The sequence below is a fragment of the Helianthus annuus genome, chromosome 16 (assembly GCF_002127325.2).
Source record: "Helianthus annuus cultivar XRQ/B chromosome 16, HanXRQr2.0-SUNRISE, whole genome shotgun sequence".
NCBI classification, from domain to species: domain Eukaryota; kingdom Viridiplantae; phylum Streptophyta; class Magnoliopsida; order Asterales; family Asteraceae; genus Helianthus; species Helianthus annuus.
The window spans coordinates 36,126,261-36,133,395 of NC_035448.2; the positions used below are offsets into that span (position 1 = coordinate 36,126,261).

A 7,135-nucleotide genomic window follows, 5' to 3' on the forward strand; every position below is an offset into this window, starting at 1 on the left:
AAATCGGCCAAAACAACCGTCGTCTCCACCCTTGCTAATGGACCAAAGTCATATTGGTCGTATAAGCCCCCCGGTAAAATGCTAACTCCGGCTCCAAGATCTAGCAACGCCTTAGCCATTTGAAAATTACCAACTTGTACATTAATCAATGGCGTACCCGGATCTTGGAGCTTAGGAGGAAGCTCTCCATTCAACACCACACTTACTTGCCCGGTCAAATCCACCCGCTTAGGCACTTTCTTTTTGTTTTGCCTTTTTTGTGTACATAATTCTTTTAAGAATTTTGCATAAGCGGGGACTTGTTTTATTGCATCGAGGAGTGGGAGATTTATTTTTACTTGTTTGAACATATCCCACATCTCCTCTTTTTGAGGACCTCTCGACACAATAAAATTTTTCTTTCCCGGGTCAAGTAAAGCCGATGGAAATGGAACTTGACTCGGTTCACCCTCAACTTTTTCATTCTTTTCACTTTCACCCAAACCCGGTTTTTTAATAATTGTTTCTTTTGGTTTAACCGGTGAAAGTTCATCATCACTCTCAATTCCCGTGATATCCTCAACCACCCCCTCAACCAATTCGGATGACAAATTGGCCTTAAATTCTTTCCCACTTCTTAAAACACTAACATGATTAATATTAACATTACCTCGTGACGAACCATGTGAAGGGTTTACCTTAGTGTCGCTTGGAAGTTGACCCTTTCCTTTCTTCAGTTCCGCCACATCGGTTGCTAATTGACCCATTTGGGTTGTTAGTGATTGGATGCTTTTATCACGAACCTCATCTTTTTGCATTCGCACTTCGTCTAGTTGGTTCCGTTTTTGCATCTCCATTTGCATGCTCTTTAGCATCTCCATCACCTCGTTTCCACCCGAAGACCCCCCTTGCTCTTGACCCGTTTGGTATTGCTTTTGATAACCTTGGTTATTTCCGCCTCGGTATCCACCTTGATTATTGTAAGATGGGCGTGCACCAAAATTACCTTGGCTACCTTGAAAATTTGGGTTCGCTTGATTTGAAGGGTTCCCATATCTAAAGTTCGGGTGGTTCCTCAATCCAGGGTGGTAGGTATTAGAATTCATGTTGTTGTAGTTCCTACCACCTCCTCCTTGACCTTGACCTTGAACCGCATGGACTTCCTCGTATTGCCCGTCCAACATCCCTTGGCAATTTTCAGCCGCATGACCTATTTCATTACACAAAGCATAAACATTATATATTTGGTTAGTGGTTTGAACATTACCATCATCTATGGCGTGCACTTGCGGTCGGGTAGTGGTCGGTCGGGCTCTTCTTGAGGCTTGAGCATTCCTCTTTGATGTAGTTGCCATGCTTTCCAAGAACTCCCAATCTTCATTCTCATAGTTTGTTCCAAAAGTCCCACCGGTAATGGGCATCAAATCGCGAGCATCTTCGGCACTCAACCCCTCATGAAAAGCATTCATTAACTCCCACAATTCGATTCCATGGTGAGGGCAATTCTTTATCATCATATTGAATCGTTCAAACGCTTCATGGAACATCTCACCATGTTGTTGTTGAAAGCTCCTCAACCCCTTTCTAGCATCATTGGTCTTTTGGGCGGTATAGAACTCGTCTAAGAAAGTTTGTTGCATTTCCCCCCAAGTGTAAATAGATGCCGAAGGCAAAGTGTAAAACCACTTCTTTGCCTTACCCTCCAAAGAAAACTGAAATAAAACCAACTTGACTTCATCGGCCGAAAAACCTTGACTCCCAAAAGTGTTGCAAATTGAGTCATAGGCTTCTAAATGGAAATACGGCTCCTCCGTTGCTAACCCTTTGTACTTCGGTAAACTTTGCAACGAGTTTGTTCTTACTTCAAAAGTTCTCCCTTGGTTGTTGTGAGGGATAACCACCAGTGAAGGGTTTTGAGTAATGATTGGCCTGAAATGTGCCTCTATTCCCCTTGCTTGTTCCCTAAGATGCCTTCTTGGAACACCCAATCGACCCCTTGGACGAATAGGACCCATTGGTCTTGGTATAGGCCCTTGTGGTGCAATTGGTTGTTGGGGCATCGGTGGGTATTGAATCGGCCTTTGAAATTGTGGTTGTACATGTTGTGGCCGAACTTGTTGCAAAGGAATAGGTTGTTGTATTGGTGGCCCTTGTGGTCTTGGCCGAATGTGTTGTGGTATAATTTGTTGTTGTGGCATTCCACCAACACTTGCCATCCCTTGAGATTGACTTTGCAAATACCCAAACTCCCCTTGATCACCATAACCTCCATAACCGTACCCATCATCTTCATAACCCTCATAATCTTCAAATCCTTCATCATAACCATCTCCTTGAATTCCTGAGGTCTGCCCAAATGGGATGGTCGAATACTGAAAGCCCGATTGTTGTTGTTGTGGTCTAAAAGATGAAGTAGTATGCACGATAGTTGAATTGGGTGCAATTGTGAAGGTGGATGATGATTGACCCGTAGTTGGGGGAAAGAAGTGGGATAATGGTGGGATTGTGGTGGATGGATTGTAGGTGATGGTAGGCTCAGTTTGAGTGGTGATTGGTTGGGTGACATTGGATGGTGTAAATTCAGCGGTGGTATTAGGTAATGTAGTGTTTGGTGATGGTTAGGTGGAAGTAGGCATAAAGGATGAGGATGATTGACTGGTTGTAGGTGGAATTTGAGAATCAGCCATGATGTTTCTCGGTGTGATGGGTGAAGTGGGTGAACCAATGATTTTGTTTTCTCGCACTAAAACTCGGTTTTGTCTTAGCGTTCTTTCAATTTCCGGATCAAACGATAGCGGTGATGACCTGTGAGAGCCTCTAGTATGCATACACCTGAAGTACCTGCACACTAAACACAACCAACGTAAACCCGAAAATAACAAACAAAACTATTAAACTAACACACGTTGCGCACTACTCCCCGGCAACGGCGCCAAAATTTGACGTGATTGTCGTGGTTCACGCAAATTTAGTCCCCAAACAACTATAGATAGTGGTAGTAGGGTATCGAACTCAGGGAGTATGTGGAAGATGTGCTGATTGTATAGCTTTGTATTTAAACTAATATTAGACTAACTTGCAGAAATTAAAATTCGAGAGTTTGGTTTATTGATTTGGAAAACTAAATTAAAAACTAATTCAAATCGAGATTGGTTGTAAAACAAATTAGGGGAGAACAATGATCACCTTAGGTTTCAGTTTCTTTAAACAATTGTGTGCAATTCCACTAGAAAGAGTTACATAGACATAACTCGTGTATAAATGATTGAAGTGATAAAAGGGAACAAAGTACTCGGATTATATAAACGCGAGGTTGTTTCCCGATGACCAATTAATCAATAACCAACCCTAACCCTTCCCGTGATATCTCGGTTGCCAACGGCACCAAGAACGTACGATTAAGACTAGAAATTGCAATATTGATTAACAAACTACAAACAATCAAACATACACCATGACATTCAAGCAACGCAAGTTGTCATTCTAGAAATGCAGAAATTAAACACACAAAGGTTCAAGAAACATTCACCTAAGATGATCACCGAAGAGTTTAGCCGGACATGGCTCGGTGAATCATCATCAACATCAAACTATTGTTCATACGAATCAAAAGCACAAACCGAATGATAGAAATTGTTCACAAACCCAGCCACAAGCCAAAAATCGCCCCAATGATGTCCTAGAACCGTCCAATGATGAAAGATACCCAAAAGACACTCAAAAACCAACTTAAAAGTGGCAATTACACATTTTGCTCGCAGACTCCACCGTAAATTACGGCTCCACCGTAATTTACGGTGGTCATGATTCTTTTACGACATTAGTAAACTGTGTTACGGTGGAGAAGAAAACAAAATCCAGGTCCACCGTAAATTACGGTAGGACCGTAATTTACGGTGGTGAGCTTCCTTGACTTCTTTGTTGTGTCTCGTTTCCACGCTCGACCCGTTCTTCACCAACGCCTCCAAAGCTGCGTTTACTCCATCTTTTAGCTCCTAAACTGCACCTGAAACATAAGCACCGTAGTTATCTAATTCAAGATAATTACACGATTAAGTGGAGGATTATTTCGTCTTTTAACATGCTTAAGGGTTGTCCAAAGGACCACCCGTCAATGGTTCCGAATGTGCATCGATTTTAGGGAACTCAATAAGCTTACTATCAAGAATCGCTATCCTTTACCCCGAATCGACGATTTGTTTGATCAATTGCAACGTGCTACGTGCTTTTCTAAGATCGGTTTACGCTCTGGTTATCATCAATTACGAATTCAGGAGGAAGATATCCCTAAAACCGCTTATCGCACTCGTTACGACCATTATGAATTCGTCGTTATGCCCTTTGGTTTTACCAACGCACCCGCGGTTTTCATGGATTTGATGAATCGCGTGTGTAAGCCCTTTCTCGACCGCTTCGTTATCGTGTTCATCGATGATATCCTTATTTATTCGAAGTCGAAAGCCGAACACGCGCAACATCTTCATTTGGTACTCGAGCTTCTCCAAGGGAATCGCCTCTACGCCAAGTTCTCCAAGTGTGAATTTTGGCTTGAGGAGGTTCAATTCCTCGGTCACATTGTCAACAATCAAGGTATTCACGTCGATCCCGCGAAGATCGAAGCAGTTAAGACTTGGATTACACCGAAAACCCCGTCCGAAGTTTGTTCTTTTCTCCGATTGGCGGGTTATTACCATCGATTTATCACTGATTTCTCTAAAATCGCCGTTCCTCTCACCTCTCTTACGCATAAAGACAAGAGTTTTGTTTGGGGAACTGAACAAGAGGAAGCCTTTCAAACTCTTAAGCGTCTGCTTTGCAACGCTCCCGTACTCGCGCTACCCGATGGAAACGACGACTTTGTAGTCTATTGCGATGCCTCTAATCTAGGTCTTGGATGTGTCCTTATGCAACGGGACAAGGTTATTGCGTACACCTCTCGTCAGCTCAAAAGTCCACGTGAAGAACTACACAACCCACGATCTCGAACTAGGTGCAGTTGTTTTAGCGTTAAAGATTTGGCGACACTACCTTTATGGTACTAAGGGTACGGTCTTCACCGACCATAAGAGCCTACAACACATCTTGAACCAGAAAGAGCTGAATATGTGCCAACGCAGATGGGTTGAACTTCTCAACGATTATGACTGTGAGATTCGTTACCACCCAGGCAAAGCAAATGTTGTTGCCGATGCTCTTAGCCGACGAAGCTACTTACACAGTGTTCGTAATGTTCAAGCCTTACACGACCTCGAAGCTCTCATTCGTGACGCTCAGCACGCATTCTTCGTTGAGGATACCTTGAAGGAGGAAATGAAGTGTGGTGCTGAAACCCAACTTGTCACCAACTCGAATGGTATCTATTACTATCCCGATCGCATTTGGATCCCCGGTCGCAATAACCTTCGGGAGATATTGCTGTCTGAAGCCCACAAATCTCGATATTCCATTCATCCCGGTGCCGACAAGATGTACCAGGACCTACGTGCCAGGTATTGGTGTCCTGGAATGAAGCAGGATATCGCTCTCTACGTTTCGAAATGCCTGACTTGTTCGAAAGTCAAGGCTGAACATCAACGACCCTCTGGCTTACTCGTACAACCCGAGATCCCTATGTGGAAATGAGAGAGTATAGCTATGGAATTCATTACGAAACACCCGCGCACGCCATCAGGACATGATAGCGTTTGGGTTATCGTTGATCGTCTTATGAAATCCGCTCACTTTCTGCCGATACGAGAAGACTATATGGTTGAACGATTAGCACGAATCTATACCGACGAAGTCATTTGTCGACATGGGACACCTTGTGATATCATCTCTGACCGCGATGGTCGATTTACCTCGTGCCTTTGGGAAACTTTTCAATCCGCTCTCGGTACTACCCTTAATCTCAGTACCGCTTTCCATCCCTAGACCGACGGTCAGATTGAACGCAAGATTCGCACCCTTGAAGACATGCTTCATTCGTGCGTTATAGATTTTGGTGGTAATTGGGATTCGCATTTACCTTTAGTCAAATTCTCGTACAACAACAGTTATCACTCTAGCATTCAAATGGCACCCTTTGAGGCATTATATGGAAGAAAATGTCGATCGCCAATTGTATGGCACGAGATCGGAGACGCGCAAATTACCGGTCCTGAGTTTTTACAAGAAACGACTGACAAGATCCTCCAGATATGAGACAATCTCTTGAAAGCACGGAGTCATCAAAAGATTTACGCTGATAAACGCCGCAAGCCCCTTGAGTTCGAAGTTGGCGATCACGTACTCCTAAAGGTTTCACCTTGGAAGGGGGTGATCCGATTCGGCAAGAAAGAAAAGCTAGCGCCTCGATACGTTGGACCCTTTAAGATTCTGGAAAGAATTGGCAAAGTGGCCTACAGACTTGAATTACCGGAGGAACTCTGCAACGTACATCCGACTTTCCACGTTTCGAACCTCAAAAAGTGTCTAGCCGAAGAGAATTTGCATTTCCCTCTTGAGGATTTGCAAGTGGACGAAACATTACAATTCGTGGAAAAGCTAGTAGAGATCATGGACCGAGAGACCAAGAAACTTCGATGCTATCGCTTCCTATAGTGAAGGTTAGCTGGGAAGGCAAAGCGGCGCCGAGTTCACTTGGGAACTCGAGAGTGATATGAAAGCTAAATATTCACATCTCTTCGTTACGCCTGCGCCTTAATTTCGGGACGAAATTTCCTAAAGTAGGGGAGGCTGTAACAACCCGACTTTCCAAGTAAAGTCAGAGTCAAAGTCAGGTCTTTACTCAGACCTGTCTTTTCTTGCTTAATTATTGCCTTGTACTCTCGAGATTCGAAAAATCGATATACTGGTTAACGATTTTAAAACGATAATTTAAAACTATGTTGCACAACGCTTATTCAAAACACAGTTAACGCATTTAAAACGCTCTTTATCGCATTGTTACTTCATCACAACGCATCGCAAACTCGAAACGCAACTACTGGTATTGTTCTATGTGTATGTTATTATGTGCTTTACTTGTGTGTGGATGTTATTCGCAAACGCAATCGCAAATCTATCGCATCACAATCTCAACGCAACTCGAAACGCAGATTTACCTTTATGCTTTTTATGTGTTATGTTATTTGTGTAACTACTTGTGTAATGCTATCGCATCGCTTACTCGCAA

At 43.2% G+C, this 7,135-nt stretch overlaps 1 non-coding gene across 1 annotated transcript; it reads left to right on the forward strand.

Annotated features, from left to right (window-relative positions):
- Positions 1-1,464: 1,464 nt before the first annotated feature.
- Positions 1,465-1,570, forward strand: LOC118488532. Its single transcript, XR_004885076.1, has one exon. It is a non-coding gene; the product is annotated as a small nucleolar RNA R71 (small nucleolar RNA).
- The last annotated feature ends 5,565 nt before the right edge of the window (positions 1,571-7,135 follow it).